The following is an 18,344-nucleotide window of genomic DNA, read 5'->3' on the forward strand; positions in this document are numbered from 1 at the left end:
AAATGACTGTATACTATCCATTACAATTGCAAAACCTATCTTGAGAAAATACATATTTAATGTATTTCAGGATGCTTTTTTGAAATGTCAACGATAAATGCAGAGAACAGAATAGGAGAGAACAGAAGGAAGGAGAATATTAAAATGACATGAAGAAACAACAAAGGCAGATCATCAATCTCTATTTTTACAACCTGACTCAAGGAAGGCTCAAGAATCAGAGATGGGAGAATATATGGCCCTGTAGATGTGGCTATGTAGAGATAGCCAGCATGGTTTAGAGGTTTGGGTGTTCGACTGTGACTCTGGAGACCAGGGTTCAAATGTCAGTTTGGCCATGTAGACCCAGTGGGTGACCTTGGGCAAGTCACATACTCTCAGCCTCAGAGGCTGACCGTAGCAAAATCACTCTGAAGAAACTTGCCAGGAAAACCCAATTATAGGTTCACTTTAGGGTCTCCATAAGTCGGAAACAACTTGAAGGCACACAAGAAGAAGAAGGAAATGATACTGGACTGTAGCTTCCATCTTACTTCACCTCCAACATCTCTACAGTCACATCTTGCCACCCCTACTATCAAGAGCAAACACTTGCAAGTGTATGTGAAAGGATGTGGGGGGTGGGCATAAAAGAAAGTGTAACTCTGTGTTTCTGTGTGTCTTTCATTGTGCACAAACAGTGTCAACTACTGCCTGATAACTTGGTTTCCTCCTTTTTTGTACTTTTGCTGTCTGTACTACATGCAAGCACATACCTACCTATCCCAAGCTAACTGGCAGGCAAACACCAGCAGAGGCAAGCACACAAATAAACAAACAGATACTTGGCACAGACAGGGCGGTGTGAGGCACACAAGATGAAAACTAGAGAGGGGAAAGGGACTCCATAGAGAATGCCCAGAACCAGTATCAGACCCAGCAAAGTTAAATTTGCACAGACTTTGTTGGTCTACGCTCAGCTCAGAGAGGCAGGACTCATACAGGGAATGGAAGAACTGGCTGAGATAACAGGTCTGTATTTTAAAAATAATAACGATAAGGTCTTAAATATTTCTCCTGACTCTTCTCCCTCCAGACGTGTCACCCCCGATATCAAGACCTTAAAGAAATGTATAAACTTTATGTGGCTAAATATCCTTTCAATGTGATAGACGCAAGAGCAAATAGGGACAAAAGGTCCATCTTATGGCACACTCACAGCCTCTGTGTCCTTATTAAAATACATCTCTTTCCTATAGCTAGGAGAGAAAGTACCACCACTCTGTTCTCCCTAGGACTGCCAGTTGAGGATCTTGCCAGGAGAAGAGACTGCTAGGCCAAAACTGGAGATCTAGGGATAGCCCCAGGGCATGTCCTTAAACATTATGTGTTAAGTTCCAACCACATTTACTCACAGCTGATTAGTCACATACAAACATAATATTTTCCTGTTTGGAAATTTAGAGAGAAAGGAGCTGTTCGCAAATCAAAGTGAAATTAGAAGAATTATTCCTCCTCACCTACTTAGGGAGACAGGATAAGGCATGGTTAATCTTGCAATACTTGCTTGAAGACAGAATAGATGCAGAGCAGAGCTGAGAGTGAGTCCTGGCACCATAAAACTGGGAAGGAAAGAGAAAGACAAGGAAACACATAGATTTCCCTGGAGAAACTTTGCAGGTTGCAGCAACTAAGAGATTTAGTCTTGGAAACTGTAGCAAGCCATCTCTTTAATAGTTGAGCTGGGGAATTTCCACACAGCCCTTTCCTCTTGCCTGGAGCTTAGTCAATAAAAACTGAAGAATTTGCACCCTTACTTCTCTCCTAAGAAACAAGCCATGAAAGCAAGAGAATCAGGGGCAGACTTTGAGATCTGGCAACTCTAATTCTACCTCCTACCTAAATTATATTATCCACTCAAGATTCTTACTCTAATGTACTTCTAGAAACAATTTTTATTGCACAATAATTCCTCAACAATTTCAAGGGAGTGGGGCAGTCCCCATATATCCATGCTGATTTGACTGTTTTTCCTTCTTTTTTCCACAAAGTATCTGTTAACACAGTGCACCATATGTCCTCCACTTGAAAGAACCCTAGCTAGTGAGTCTCAATTTATGGTGCATAAATTTCACAGGGCTTTCATAGGCAAGGAAAACTCAGAAGTGATTTTGCCATTTCCTTCCTCTAAAATATAGCCTACCACCTCTGGTATTTGTTGGTGGTCTCCCACCTAAATACCAACCAAGGCCAACTCTGCTTAGCTTCCAAGATCACACAGGATCTGGTGCCTTTAGGCCCTTCTGATTCATCATATCACATTGTAATCCCTAGTCTGAAGCTAAAGTGGCACCTCTTCTCCATTCTGCCTCTTGCTTTGTACTGTACGCCACTGTTTTTTTAGGGCTATAAATTATCTCACATTTAGGAAAATTCCCTACATCTAAATTGTTTTTCAACTGCAGATGTTCATCTAAAAATATACCCATTTAAAAATATCTTATCTGAAAGGAAAATAAAATAGAAATCAAGCACAGATGACTATGTTCTGTATTGGAGGAATCTTCCTAATTAATTTATTGTTGTTGTGTGTCTCCAAGTAATTTTTGATTTATGGTGACCCTAAGGCAACCATATCATAGGGTTTTCCTGGCAAGTTTCTTCAGAGGGGGGTTGCCATAGCCATTCCCTGAGGCTGAAAGAGTGTAACTTTCCCAAAGCCACCTAGTAGGTTTTTAAGCTGGAGCAAGGAATCAAATCCTGATCTCCAGAATTGTAGTCCAACAATCAAACCACTACACCATGATGGCTTTCTCTAATCCAAAACATGGACTCTTCTGAGATGGTGTTACACTTCTTCATTCTTATTTTGTTTAGTGCCGGTGTTGAGGCTGCAGTTATAAATGTCTATGTGATAAACCTCTCCAGGAGACATTTGATAAGACACTTGAGAGCTGCTTAAAACTGCCTCCCTATGGCTACTCCAAGTGATTTTGTTTCTCATATAATACTGTACACACAAATACAAATGGCTAGAGAGCAAACATGGTGTATTGGTTTGGACTGAGAGACTGGGAGATCAGGGTTTCAATCTCTGCTCGGCCATAGAGACCCACTGGGTGACCTTGGCTAAGTCACACTCTCTCACCCTCAGAGCAAGAGCAAAACCCCTCTTTTAAGGTCATCATAAGTCAGAAATGACTTGAAGGCAACCAACAAAAAAAAAACGGCTCAGGTGGATCAGGCCGAAAACCAATTTAGTCAGGCGTTCCGTTACCACTGACTAACCTGATATCTATAAGCAGGACATGAGGGGAACTGTACCTTCTGCCTCATTTTCTTCAGCATCTGATATATTCAGATGGTCTGGTTCGGAGACAAGTGATATAACCATCCTAACCAACAACCAGCGAAGGCCCTTTGCTGTTGTTGTTGTTGTGTGCCTTCAAGTCGTATCCAACTTATGGCGACCCTAAGGCCAACCTATCATGTGGTTTTCTTGGCAAGATTTGTTCAGAGGAGGTTTGCTATTCCCTTCCCCTGAGGTTGTGAGAGTGTGACTTGCCCAGGGTCACCTAGTTGATTTCCTGGCTGAGATGGGAATAAAACCTTGGCCTCCAGAGCTGTAGTCCAATACTCAAACCACTATAGCATGCTGGCTCTCAGTGATGCTGCCTAGTACATCAGGACTGGATAGGTTTTACAAACTTGACAAACTGAAGATTGTAAAAATGAAAACATGAAAATGCTATCTGTTGTTGCTGCTGTGTGTCTTCAAGTTGTATGTGACTTATGGCAACTCTAAGGCCAACCTATCATTGGGTTTTCTTGGCAAGATTTGTACATATTGGTTGCCCCTTTCTGCCCCTTTTCCAGCTCTGCACTATCTCTTCTTCAAAGACTTCCACAAGCAACAGTAGCAGAGATGGGCAATACAGCCAGACCTCCTTATCCACGGATTTTTTATCCAAGGATACAACCACCCACAGGTTGGAAATATTCAATAAATATATAAATTCCAAAAAGCAAACCTTGATTTTACCATTTCATATAAGGGACACCATTTTACTATGCCATTATATTTAATGGGATTTCAACATCCACAGAGTTTGGTATCTGTGGAGGATCCTGGAACCAACCTAAAGCGGATACCAAAGACCCACTAATTCTGGGCTGAGTCATGAGATTACAAACTAAAGACTAAAATCCCCACATGAGTACAGTGTCCATACATCTCTTCTGAGGCAGCCTGTTTCTGAATCTACCCACAACGTACTATGTTAGCAGTGAAATGCATCCTACAGTCCTCTTGTTAGAGCAGTTGGCATAGCTGGGAGACACCATCCGTCCTCTGTTTGCAGGGCTTTTCTGCTTGCTTTGGTTTTCTCACAACGTAGATCGTAAAAGTACACTGCATGCTTGTATGGACCTGTTCCCTCCCTTTGGATGATGGCTGCCAGCCATTTTAGCCTGGACCTGGAATGTGAGTGAACATCTTCAGCCAAGCCAAACCATCCAATGTTGCTTTCACAGAGGTGCTAATGAGGTTACCTGTTTACTCCCCTGACTTATCTGTGTCTCTCTTTTTCTGAGTCCTAAAAAACAGTTTGGTTCTCTGGGTACACTTTGTTTTTTGAGATTCACGCACTGATTTTAGTTTTACAGTAAATGACCCCAGAGGCCATTCACATTAAAATATAATTAGCATACTAAGATTTATTTTAAAAAGAACCAAAAAGAATGTCAAGTTATAAAATGAGAAATGATTGATCTAGTGGGGCAACTGAATCTGACCACACCATATTCTGAAGCAGTATAATCCAAGATAATATGCCTTCCTAATTCGGCAGTGACAGCCCTGATTAATCCTCCGTTGTCCTACTTTTTCAGCTGCTTTTAAAAGGTACATTTCCACTCCCACTCTCCCCCTTTGTCCCCAGCTTACTTCAATTGCTGCAAACTGAATTCAAAGTGCAAAAGTACTTTGTACTCAGTTAACTCAGCAAGAGGGGGAAATTTGTCCTTCCCAGTACAGTATGCTCAGGCAAAACAAAACTACTGCAGCTGCTCCTAGTTTGAGTGTTCTTCTTTGATAATAATTTTTGTCCTCTTGATTGCTTCCTGATTTTGCTTGGCTGCGTGTCTCAGTTTTTATCTGTGGAATGTTAGAAGGCATGATATAGTCAATATTGTTGTTGCTGACGGATTTGTCTTCATTGTTATTTTATTTACTTTTCTGCATTTCTATGTTTGCCAGTTTCCAACGTGCCAGCAAGCTGTAGTAGTTTGATCATTGGACTATGATTGTGGAAATCAGGGTTTGAATCTCTGCTTGGCCATGGAATCCGCTGCATTGCCATAAGTCAGGTATGACTTGAAGGCACACAACAAGAAATCTCCCCAAGGGTATTTGCCATCCAGGTGATCCAGAAATTTAAGAGAGAGAGAGAGAGAGAGAGAGCCTGCTACTCAACAATTTAGAACCATAATGGAGCAACGCTCAACAATAACATTTTGGAGCCTGAGACAAAAAGCAAATACAAAGAAAACCCAAAGTCCCATTCCTCCTTCTACTACAATGGCAAAATATAGTTCTACACTAGGGGTCTTGAACTCCCTTAAGAAAGTGGGGTGTAAATAAATAAAAGCAGACAAGTTCTTAGACCTTTAATGGTACCCTAATTCTTTCTGTTTGAGACAAATTATTTTACCCTTCTTAATATTTGCAACAAAAATATCAAGCTATCTATTGTTTAGATATAACTCTTCCAACTTCAGAGGAAGGTAAAGGCACAGCACAGCAGACAAAGATCTTTTGATGCAGACTAGCATTTCGAGAATAACTGATAGCTTCAAATGGGTCTTTCAGTAGGGGGTGTTCTCCTTTTCCCATTTCCTATTATGTCTTAAATATGTTTTTAAAATGTTTTAATTCAATGCTTGGTTTTAATATGATTGCTCATATAATAGTTTTTGTAAAATCCAATGGTAGAGGATTGGCTGATGAAGACTTATGAATTTGCTGAAATGGATAGGCTGACAGTGCTCATTAAAGAGAAGCCCTTGGCTAATTTTAAGAAAGACTGGGATATTTATAGTGTTTTTGAAACAAAAATGTGGGAATTTATCAGTTTTGGGTTTTTCAAATTAGTAGTAAAAATATTTGTAGAAGAAGTATAATTTGGATATAATGCATGGGGAGTTTATTTTTCAGTTTGAGATACGGCCTTCAGTTAAGGTTGGGAAGTCATTAAGTTGTGACTTGCCTTGTATTTTTGTTTATGTTGAGGGGGTTGTGTTTATTTTGTTGCGTCTGGACTTTAGTATTACTTTATGCATAGAAATTTGTGTGTTTCAATAAAAATAACTTTTAAAATAATTTTTATAAAATTCCTCTTTAATGTTATATTATAGTATGGGTACTTATTGAATTGTTTTTTTCTCTTTTTTAAAAGCTATATCTTACTGGATTTTGGCTGCATTCCGATTTAATTCATGAAGAAGGAGGGACAGAAATAAAACAACTGCCCAACACCCATGAACTGAACTCAAGGCAGCATAGATAAGGTTCCCGACACAGATAAATGTTACCATCCAAACACTCACTAGATTGAGACCTTGTTAGTTTCAGGAAGATTGCTAAGAAAACCCTATGAAATTAATGGAGTTGCCATAAGTCAACAGGCAACTTGAAGGCATGCACACACACCAAGTTGCTGAGACCATAACAATGAGAAGGTAGAAACAAGAGCATATAGACACTAGACTGTTAAAAGTGAAGGGAACTGATCAAGTAAAATATTAAAGGAAAGAGCTGCTTCTCTCCAAGGGCCCATTCAGTACTATTTATTATAGACTACAATACTATTATTTCAGTTCAGCTATGATGGTTCTACCCTCTCGGGGATGTATGTGTGTTGTAGTTAAGAGGCAACAGAGGAGCTCTTAACATGCATCTACACCGTAGAAATAACACAGTTTGATGCAACTTTAAGTGCTGTAACTTCATCTTATCAAATCCTGGGATTTGAAGTTTTACAAGTTATTTAACCTTCTCTGCCAAATAATAATAATAATAATAATAATAATAATAATTTGTTTTATTTATATACCACTATTCCAAAGATCATAGTGGTGAACAGCAAGTAAACTAATTAGCAAGTAAGCTCTGGTGCCTCACAAAAGTACAAATCACAGGATTCTGTAAGGTGGGGCCGTGGTGGTTAAAGTGGTATCAAACTGCATAATTTCCACACTGCAGATGCACTGTTAGGATGAGGATTTGAAAGGCCCCCTCCTCAACTCCAGATCCCAGCATTCTACTTCAACCTTGTCCAACTATAATAATAACAATAATAATAATAATAATAATAATTTATTTATACCCTGCTCTTCAGCCAAAAGGCTATCAGAGCGGCTTACAAAGTATTAATTAAACACTTCCCTGCCTTCAGGCCTGGCCCTGAGACTTAGCAGAAGGGGTACAATGATCCAAGAGATAGATTAGGGGTGGCAACAAAATGTTATGGCACGAAGCGCTGCTGTTCAGGGTCCTAGAAAGCTAACCACACACTCTTCCCAGCTACTCTTAATGCAGTTCTACTGCAAGCAAATTTGCTACTTTCCCTCAAAAACACTTTGTGACCAGCGCAGAATGACCAGATGTCATAACCACAAAGGAGGACAAGGCACTGCAAAAATGTAGGACATTAAAGAAAATGTAGGATGATATAAAATAAAAACTCAAAACACTCATAGCAATGTGAATTCATGCTTTTTAATCATGCTCAAAATGGAGGACATTTTGGAATTTTTCCTGGACAGAAGGTTGAAATGTAGGACGTCCTGGAAAAGGAGGGCGTCTGCTCACCCTCAACCAGTGAGAATGTAGCACAGTCCTGAGGTATCTTTTAAGGATTTTTTTTTTAATGCAAGGGGGTTGTAGTTCTGTAAGCCTTGGGGTTTCCCCAAAACCTAAAAATACCTCTCCCTTAAGTCTGACTGGTACCATTCCAGCTACATAAGGATCAGCGATCAGAGAAAAATGTTTTCTATTAGCATATGTGATATAAACATTTGGCATTCGTCTGTGATTCGCACAAGATGTATTACTGGAATGACCATAGTGTACAATTTTATTCAGACTAAGGAAGGCTCTTGGTGCAGGGTTTAGGGGAATTATTTTTAGGAATTGTTTCAAAGGTTACAAAACAATCTGGGACAAAACAAGGTTGACGAGGACCATGTCGTTCTCTTTCTTTGTTAATCCGTGACAGCATGCCATATTTTAAAGAATTGTTGCTCCCAAAAACTTCTAGAAGTGCCAGTTCTGATGTTTTGGCCAGAAAAAAAAAACTTAGTGCAGGGGAATGGGGTTGAAGAAGTGGCTAGGCACTATCAACATGGTTGCAAAAGGCAACAAAATTGCCACCCTGCCATCCAGTGGTTTCCAAATGTTGGTACTCCAGGTGTTTTGCACTTCAGCTCTCAGAAGCTCTAGTCAGCTTGAGCTGAAGTCTCAATCATTCAGAGGACCAACGTTTGGGAATCACTGCAGTTTAGACAGACTAAAAGTGCATCTACAGTGTAGATATAATGCAGTTTGACACCACTTTAACTACCATCATTCCATCTTACAGAATCCTGGGATTTGTACTTTTGTGAAGCACCAGCATGCTTTGGCAGCCAAGGCTAAAGTCCTTGCAAAACTACAAATCCTACTTTGCCAGCACTTAAAAAACTGTATTATTTCTACACTGTAGATGCACCTTGAGATACTGTATAGGAACATTTCCACAGTCCTAGTTATGTCCAAAGTTTAGCCCGTCACATACCCATAATGGTATGTGAAAGCAATAGGAATGGAATATTGTTCTTAAAGGGACTCATGGAGAAAATGTCTTATTTGGTACTTCATAACTGGTTCGAGAAAAGAGGGTTGCCAGGTCAAATAAGGGTCAGGTTGCTTGACCCCTGAATGATTGTGTAGAAAAGGGAGTTCCAGCAGGTGTTGCTTGTTCCCTGGTTGCATAAGAAGCAACACCTGCTTAAATTCTCTCTTCTGCACAACCATAAAGGGAGCCCTGTCCCTTATCTAGCAACTCACCTTTTTCTAAATGTCCACCCCGACCCCATTACTCTTTCATATTCATAGGCAGATGCTTTCTCTCAAGAGAGCTTTCAGAAGACCATAAAACTCAAGATGGTCAAAGTGGTCTGTTTCTAGTCCAGATCGCTTTTGTTTCGCCTTAGCTATTATTCTGTTCTCTTTCCATTTTAATCTGTTCATCTCTCAAAATATATTGCAGTTGTCTCTCTGTATCCATGGGTTCTTTATCCATGGATTCAAGCATCCACGGCTTGAAAATATTTTTTAAAAATATAAAGAAACCTTGATTTTGCCATTTTATATAAGAAACACCAATTTACAATCCATTGTATTTAATGGGACTTGAACATCCATGGAGTTTGGTATCCATGGTGGATCCTGGAACCAAACCCCAGCAGATACCAAGGTCCCACTGTATACTTTTCTGTCAAAGTATGAACTGAATTATATATTTTTACACAGTTAAAATACCAAGAAAATTCAAAGAAGTATGAAATGCCAGGGATAACCCAGATGCCATTCCATGGTGTGCTGAACAAGTCATTTACCAAAATCACTCCTCCATTTCCCACCCCAAATATCTTTCCCTATTTTGCCTTTTGGCGATGCTTTTAAAATAAATGTCATGCCGTACATCCTTCATATGGAAGAGTGTTCTAGTGTCCTTCCCTCACTCCCTCCGCTACCACCACCATCTCTCTGTAATTGCCTATCTAAATAGTAAACAGGACTAAACACAGCTATTCAGAATGAAATAGAGCCAGGTCCATTTAAGTAAGGTGTACAAGTAGGTTTAGTAGAGTATTTCTGGTTTTTTGTGTTTATTTTTTAAAGGAAATGGTTATGGTCAGTTTATTAACACAGATGCACTTGCTTCCAAAGCCAGTGCAGCACAGACATTGCAGAATGAAAAAAACAAAACAAAATCGCAAGACATCCTTTACATTTCATGGGGAAAATGCCTAACCCAAAAATGTTTAATAGAAAACACACTTGGACGGGGAAGATGGGAAGTACAAATCCCAGGATTCTGTAGAATAGCCATGGCAGTTAAAGTGGTGGTAAATTGCATTACTTCTACAGTGCAGACTCAGTGGTTCCCAAACATTGGCCCTCTAGGTCTTTTGGACTTCAACTCCCCAAAGCCCCAGTAGTCAGGAATTCTGGGAGCTGAAGTCCATAACATCTGGAGGACCAAAACCTGGGAACCATTGGTGTAGATACACACTAAGAGGTTTTAATAAGATTAAAAAAACAAACAAACAAAGGCTCAGTAGGTAGTGGTATCTATATATCTTGACTGAGTGGCACATCCCTTTTGCAAAGTCTAGAAGGGGCTCCACTTCTAATAACTGCTGAAGACCTGAGAATCACTTCCAGCCAACCAAGTCCCTTCCGATGGAATTATTTTCTTCCTGACATCTCCCTTGGAAAGTTGGCTCAAAGGAGAAAGGGCAACTGGGAGTCAACTCAAGGGTTGGGTAGCCACGTTCCCTAGGTGGGGTGACTTGTGCAGCAGCTCAGTCTCACAGAATAATCAATTCCCCCGTGAATCTGAGAAGCTGCCCAGGGCCTGAGAAATTCTGAGCCTCACCCCAAAGGACGCTGCCTCCATGGCGCAGAAGTCAGCTGAGGATGGCTGTTCCCAGATAACACCCAAAGGTGCCCCATCTCGACCTTATGTGATCCCTCCTCCGTTCAGGGAGTGTTGGCTGGGTGTGCCAACCCCCCAAGATGGGAAGCTTAGGATGTGGGTTCACCACAGCATGTCCTTAATGACGCAGCTGGACAAGGGCATCCCTTCAAATAAAATGTGGTTTAAACATGCTGAAGTGTCAACAAATGTAGGAATGGATGATGGGTTAGAGAACCATATACCCAGGGTTTAAAAATGGTCCAAACGGTACTACAGAGACAGCAGTTCTGAACTTCACTATTTAGCAATCCATGAGAGCTGAGAAAGAGAAAGGCAAGTTTGGAGACAGAGATGGTTAGATAGGTAGTGAGAGAATTCAATATCCTTCATCAGATGGATTATGTATACTCTTTCTATCATATCATCTGTGTTAGTGAGAAAACTTTACAAAGTGAATGAAATAGCAGCAATAAAAAAGATGCTTATGCACTAAGCATCTTACAACCTCCATCTCAACAGTGAAAGGACCACAGAGAAGAAAAGGTTACAAGGTGTAGACAGATAAGTCACTGGTAACTGTGACTCTAGAATTCAATGCTGGCAATTTGGAGGTCAAATATTTTACAAATTTTCCTGGCCTACACATTTAAACATCTAATATTTAAACATCTACTTCAGATGTGTAAACACATCTTCCAAAAACTACATGCACAGCAAACAGAACCTACTTTTTGTGCAATGGAAATATATATATATATATATCCCCCCAGTTCTGGGCAAGAGGATATTTAGTCATAAGTACACAGCCATACATTTTACATATTATAAACAGTACTATTACATTTGTATTTCACTGTTTAAGTTGCTGCCTCCTTCAGTAGTTTAGGCACACCATATCTATCAGCCCTCTCGATGGCTGTCCTGTCCAATCTTAAAAGCTAAGTAGAGTCAGGCCTGGTTAGTACCTGGATGGAAGACCATACAGTAAACTAATACTCGACTCTGTAGTCTATATTTCAGAAGAAGGAACTGGCAAAATCATCTCTGAGTATTTCTTGCCTAAGATATAAATGGGGTCTCCATATGTTGACAAGTAATTTGAAGGTATATACATACACACACACACGCACACACATACACCAGCCCTACCGTGCGATTGAACTGAGTTATCAGGCCTAGAAGAAGCAGAAGAAATCCAGAGTTTCTAGATGTTAAAAAGTTGCTGTTTTTCTCGTTCCACAGCAATTCATAGAAATCTTTGCTATTAGAAGAGTAACACACAGCCTTGACAATGTTCACAGCTGGAAAGGCAAAAGTAGTCTCTCTATTCTCACTGACTTGGGCCTTTCCAAGCAGAAAGAAGTCAATGTTTTAATAATTAGACACTTTTGGTGCCATCTTACCCTAGCGAGAAGGGTCAAAATCTACCATCTTTGTCTAGAGACAGTTCCTATTCTGCCCCCAGCTTCTCCAAAATAAAACTAACGGAGTGTGTGTGACAGTGGTGGTGGTGGTGATAGGAATGGGAAGTTAGCCATCTCCATTTAGTGCCTTTCAAGTTGTGCCCACAAGAATTTGATTTCTGATTTTTTATTTCAGAACTTTGTTGCCACTATCTGCCACCTCAGTCCCCTGGTAATATTTGGGGATCTTACTCTACCTCAAAGATGGCCAAGTTTACAAGGGACAATTCCATTTTCCTAGTGGTAGTCCCGAGGACAAAACAAAATGGCTCCCTCATGGATGGTCAATCAGACTCTGTAAAATTTGCATCATGTGGTTAGAATGTGTGGGCTTAGATAAGGACCTTGAAGGACCTTTTTGGACAACAGTTCCCACTGAGAGACCAGTATCCATACTAGCTGGGAGGTTCAGGCACTATAGTCCAGCAGTTCCAGTTTAAATAATAGAAAGGTATCAAACCCACTTTGGCAGGTCACATGCTCTCAGTCTCAAGAGAAGGCAATGGCAAACGTCCTCTGAATAAATCTTTCCAAGAAAACCCTATGATAGGTTTGCCTTAGTGTGGCCATAAGTCAGAAACAACTTGAAAGAACACAACACAAGGAACAGAACATGTTTTTCTGTATCTGACCAACCAGTCTTGTAATATGCATCCATATCACTCTTTGAGAATATTTTCCTAACATACCAGATATGTTTTTTTCCATGTCTACAAGAACCCACTGGGTGACCTTTGGCAAGCCACATGCTCTCAGCCTAGGGTTGCCATAACCCGGCTGCACCCGTGTATTTCCCGTTTTGGGGGGCCCTGGGCCCCTCCCGACACGGGTGCAGCCCAAAAACCGGGACCCCCCCGGTTGCAGCCGAGTTGCTGCACCCTGCAGGGCCTCGCTGCCCTCCTCCTCCTCCTCGGGGAGGCGGGGAGGAAGAGGAGGACAACGAGGCCTGCCTGGGGCGGAGGAGGCGCCTCCCCGCGCGCCCGCACCACCCTCCTCCTCCTCCGCCCCCTCGCCCCCAGGTTTGTCGCCCGCCCGCAGCATAGAGGCAAAGGCGGACGGAGCCAGCGCCTCTTGCGCGCGGGCGCGCGGGGAGGAGGAGGGGCGGAGGAGGCGGGGGAAGGAGGCGCGCTCGTGCGGAGAGGCAGGGAGGGTGGCGCAGCCGCGCGCAAGAGGCGCTGGCTCCGTCCGCCTTTGCCTCCTCCGCGCAGCGCGCCACTCACATTCCTCTCCTCCTCCGCCCCCTCTTCTCCAGCGCCGTGCGGCCGCGTGGAGAGGAGAAGCTGGGAAGCGGTTCGCCTCCTGCGCGCAGCTGCGCGCCCCTCCTCCTCCGCCCCGTCCGCTGGATATCTGGATGCATCTGGGTCCTCCAGCCTCTGCAACGTCTCCCCTTTCTTTTTGTCTACCTTTTCCATGCTTGGTTGTTACTGTGGCCTCTTAGTTACACATTTGGCAACATCTCCTAAACCACAGGCCCAACCAGGTACTTTCCAGATCCGTTGGACAACATAGCCCATAGAGATTGGTGACTGGGGATAATGAGATTTGTGAGCAATCTATCTGAAACCTGTCAATTAGACCAAGCCTTGCATTTCTTCTTTTAACCTGTTGGCAGAAAGGAGGACGAATTAGGCCTAAGTAGTTTAAATGAATTGGTTATTTTTGAAGTCTGGTGTGCGTTGTTGGAATGGAGGGAGGGGAGAAGGAGAGGCATGCATGCACTGTTTCAGAAGCTGAGAGAGTGTGACTTTCCAAAGTGCCTTTTCTATGTGGTTTTGTTTTGAGGCATGGCCAATGTAATTGCTGTGATTTTTACAAACTCATGTGCAGTGAAGAAAAACCAAAGTCCCTTGACACCACACTTCTGAGGAGTACACTTGGTGCAAGAACGGTGAAACACCTTGACATGTTCAATATGCATAGCCATGTTAACCCATGCTAAGTGTTAACCCAAGGGGTTTGGTTATGGATAAGCCTCTGAAATATGCAAGAGGCCAGGTTCAGTAAAGCCATGTGAAATGCCCCAAGTGTGCTGTCATGGTGTTTTGGAATGGAGGTCGGGGGTGTTTTGCCAGAAAGGGAAGTCTATTTCTGACATCTGTCGAGAATAATGCCAAATGTCCTCTATTTTGATCATGCCTAAGAAACAGGCATTATATTAACATTAAAAAAATACAATTTTTTTGCATGTCCTCCATTTTTAAAAATGTGTCCTACATTTGAAAAAAAATCCTACATTTGTCCCGGGTTGGAGGTCCTGCTTATGGCAACCCTATCTCAGCCTCAGGAGGAAGGCAATGGCAAACCTCCTCTGAATAAATCTTGCCAAGAAAAACCTATGCGAAGCATTAGTCTTATTGTTTCTTTCCCATACAATTGGAACTACAGTGGTCCCTCAGTGTCCGCTGGGGTTTGGTTCCAGGACCCTCTGTGGATACCAAAATCCGTGGATGCTCAATTCCCATTAAATACAGTGGCCTAGTAAATATAGCAACCTGTACAAAATCGCAAAATAAAGAGTTGCTACTTGGAATTTATTTACAGTATTTTCAAACTGTAGATGCTTGAATCTGTGGCTAAAGAGTCTGTGGATACGGAAGGACCTACTGTACAGGACAAGCAAAACTCGAAAGAGCTACGCTACTAGGCCTTACATAAAGCTGCTCCGTGGGCCAGATTTGGCCCTTTGGCCATTCCTGCAGCATTTACAGCACAGATCAGCCTTCTGGAGTTCAATTAGACCCTGGGAGCATGAAAAGAGCAACAGCCAAAGCGTCTCGTCCTCCTTTTCCTCCTCCTCAGCCAGATGTTCGCCCACAGCCTTCACCAAACAATTTGCAAGCAGCAAATTCACTCTGATCTCAGCTTTCTCTCCTTGTGTGTCCCAACCTCCGAGCCAGAGAATTCTGCTACAAAACCTCTCTGAGTGGATGGAGTGGATTTTTCCAGCAGGAGCAAGAAAACTCCATAACACTCCCTGCTCCCAAAAAAAATGTTCAGAGAACCCCACCCCACTTTTTAACACCCCCCAGCCCCTGATCCATTTACCCAAAGCAGACTCTTAATCTGAGCTGCAAAGTCAAGAGGCATCCCCACCAACAGAATCCCCTTTAGCAGTTCAACAAGTCCACACAGGTCATTCCAGCTGCTGATTTCAGCAGACAAGGGAAATGGATTCCTAATTATTTTTCCAAGCTTGTCAGGGAGGGCTTTGTTTCTCTTCTTTTCTCTGCCATGTCACTGAATGTTAGAGATGAGTCATGCTTGGGGATTCCTTTCCCCCCTTCTCCTTTCTTTTTGCTGGAGGGGTAGAAAAGGGGGCTGAATTCTTCCACATTGCTATTCTGAACAGACTAAGCATCTTGATTCCAAAAACTAAGGAATAACCCCATTTTTCCTTGCCAGTCATAAATGGCATTTTCAAAATCATCTTTAAGGGCAAGTCTACACTACAAGTTTTAAATCAGTTTAAGCATCACATTTTCCATTAAAGGGCCCATAATTTCAGGAAGGATTTCAGGACTGCCTTGGCGTAGTGGTTTGAACACTGGAGTACGACTCTGGACACCAAGGTTTGAACCCGCGCTCAGCCATGGAAACCCACTGGGTGGGCTTGGCCAAGTCACACTCTCTCAGCCTCAGAGACAGACAAAGGCATAGCCGCTCTGAATAAATCTTGCCAAGAAAACCCCATGATAAGATTGCTTTTAGTGCTGTGTGCCTCCAAGTCATTTTTGACTTACGGTGGCCCTAAAGTGAACCTATCATAGGGTTTTCTTGGCAACTTTCTTCAGAGGGGGTTTGCTGTTGGCATCCTTTGAGGCTGAGACAGTGTGATTTGCCCAGTATCACCTAGTGGGTTTTTATACTGTAGTGGGGAATTGAACCCTCATCTCCAAGTCAGAAAGGACAAGAAGGTACCCAGCAGCAGCAGCAACAATGGTGACAAACCTTGGCCCTTTCACCAAAAGGATAGCTTCCCTTGTGTGGAAGAAGATGGGAAAGTTAAACAGGTTTGAAACCAGTTTAAATCTGTAGTGCAGACATGTCTTGTGCATCTCGCTTAATCTGTAGTGTGGTGCCCCTTGTGAAGGGGGTTCATGTAGGTCATGAAGTGAAGGCGAGATGATCTGTAAAAGCATAACTGTATTCCAGCCCATGTTAGTTTTATGTCCAAATTACCAGAACAAAGATGTATAAATATGGACTTTTGTCCATTAAGCCATTTGTACAAATAGTTTAATGAGGGCTGTCTTGGATTTACAGCAGCAGATGAAGAAGTTTACCTTGATGCCAGTAATTTAACTTAAACAACCGAAACATCCTTTCTTGCCCCTCCATTCCCCACCATCGCCTTTGACGTTTGGCCTCCATGCTTGGGGAGAAAAGTTTCGTTAAATCGAAATGCCACCATCTTTTATCCCCAAGTTCTCCCAAGGGCCTGGTCCTGCATCCTCCACGAACGAAGCCCTGAGACGTGACCATTACGCCATTACAAACCTAGTGAAAAGGCCCCATTGGCACAACATCTCTGCAATAATCTGTCAAAAGTTTTTGCAAACCAATTGACAATGGGCTCTCTTGGCACTCCTCTCCCAGTTTTAATGGGATCTGAACTGGGTCCAGGAGTTTGAAAGAACAGGATCAATTGGAGAGGTCTTTGGGCTTTGGTCAAAATTTGACAGAAAGAAATGGTGAAGTGTTGGGGGGGGGGAGGGACACACACATTCTGGCAATTTTTTGTTCTCTGTTGGAGCTGATGTGTGAGAAGGATCCTGACTCCAGAAAGTGTGGAAAACTTTGGTACAAGCTTTGAAGATTATGAATTCATGAGCCCCCCCCCCCCCCAAAAAAGATGTGCTTTCTAAAGGCCTTTTGGGGAAAGTTTCAACAATTGCTACAAAGTTTGTTCCAACTCAACAGAAATACCATCCCCATTCCTCTGCCACCCACACTGCTCCTAATCCTGCCATCCTTGGAAAAGCAAAACCTTACAGGTGGCCAAAATCACCATCATAATATCATCATCATCATCATCATCATCATCATCATCATCATCAATCATCCTCTGAATCCCTTTTCAATGTCCAAGACTGAAAGAGAAAGCCACAAGTGGAAGTTTAAAAACAAAAGCAAACCATACCTTTCAAAGCCTGAAGCAGACTTCTTGGAGAGGCATGATGAAGACAGCTGGAGAGCTTCACTTTCTTGCCTGGAAAAGTTTCTTTCTTCTTTTTTTTTTTTCTTTCCCCCCCCCAGATCTGTTTCCAAAATCCCCCAAAAGTTTTGTCCTAGCCTTCTTCCCCCAAAGAGCAACATCCAAAGGGAGTGGGAGGAGAGCTCAGCCTCACCAAAAAAAGGGAGGGGAAAGCCAACAACAACAACAACAAACAACAGCAAACACCCAAGAGTTCCAGAAGAGCTCCCTCTTTCACCAGATGCCCCAGAATCTTGACTTTCACTTAAAAAAGAAAAATTGCAAACAAAAAGATCAAGGAGAAAGAAGACAGAAAAATACTCCAGTAAGGGAATGCTTCTTTTTTGTCCAAGTCAAGAGGGTGTTGGGTGTGTGTGTTTTAACTGATCATATTTGAAAGGCGATTTGGGGGGTTGTCTCTTCTTAGCCCACCCGCATGCAGAGAGAGAGAAAGAGAGAAGCAGCAGCAGCTCCAGCTCCAGCTTCAGCAGCAGCAGCACGCGTTATAAATATTCTGATCCTCAGTCTGCAGCCCAGGAGGACCACCTTGAAGCAGGAAGTTTTGATTTTCTTTCAAAACTTTTTCCCTCGATGCTCCTTTTCTTTTTTTCTCTGTTGCTGGAGCTTTTTTGGCACATGGAGCCAATCAGCCTGGGCTGCTGCCTTGGAAGGAGGAGGGCTTGCACTCCAGACTTGTCAGGGATGGCAAAGGCTGATAGATCTCTCTCTCTCTCTCTCTCTCTCTCTCTCTTTCTTTTATTTATTCCCCCCCCTTTAACTAAATCTCTCCCACTCCAACTCCGACCCTAACCCCACCCTCCCTTCTCACTTTCCAACTTTCTAGATGATCAGCTTGATTTTTTAAAAATTTAATTTTGTAATTTTTAATTATTTTTATTATTATTTTGTTTTCTTAAAAATATTTTTATTGTTAAAATTAAACCAGATGACAATGTAATCCTA

At 42.3% G+C, this 18,344-nt stretch overlaps 1 protein-coding gene across 4 annotated transcripts in view; it reads right to left on the reverse strand.

Moving 5' to 3' along the window:
- GLI1 (GLI family zinc finger 1) overlaps positions 1 to 17,454 on the reverse strand; it is a 145,176-nt gene extending 127,722 nt beyond the window's left edge. For 2 of the 4 annotated variants that reach the window (XM_042455202.1, XM_042455199.1), the window contains exon 1: positions 17,328 to 17,435. The gene's annotated coding sequence lies outside the window, so the exon portion shown is untranslated. Of the gene's footprint in view, positions 1 to 1,499; positions 1,602 to 17,327 lie in introns of all 4 variants that reach the window. The other 2 variants (XM_042455200.1, XM_042455201.1) reach the window with 2 other exon arrangements.
- Between the last annotated feature and the right edge of the window lie 890 nt (positions 17,455 to 18,344).

The sequence above is a fragment of the Sceloporus undulatus genome, chromosome 2 (genome assembly GCF_019175285.1).
Source record: "Sceloporus undulatus isolate JIND9_A2432 ecotype Alabama chromosome 2, SceUnd_v1.1, whole genome shotgun sequence".
Classification (NCBI taxonomy): domain Eukaryota; kingdom Metazoa; phylum Chordata; class Lepidosauria; order Squamata; family Phrynosomatidae; genus Sceloporus; species Sceloporus undulatus.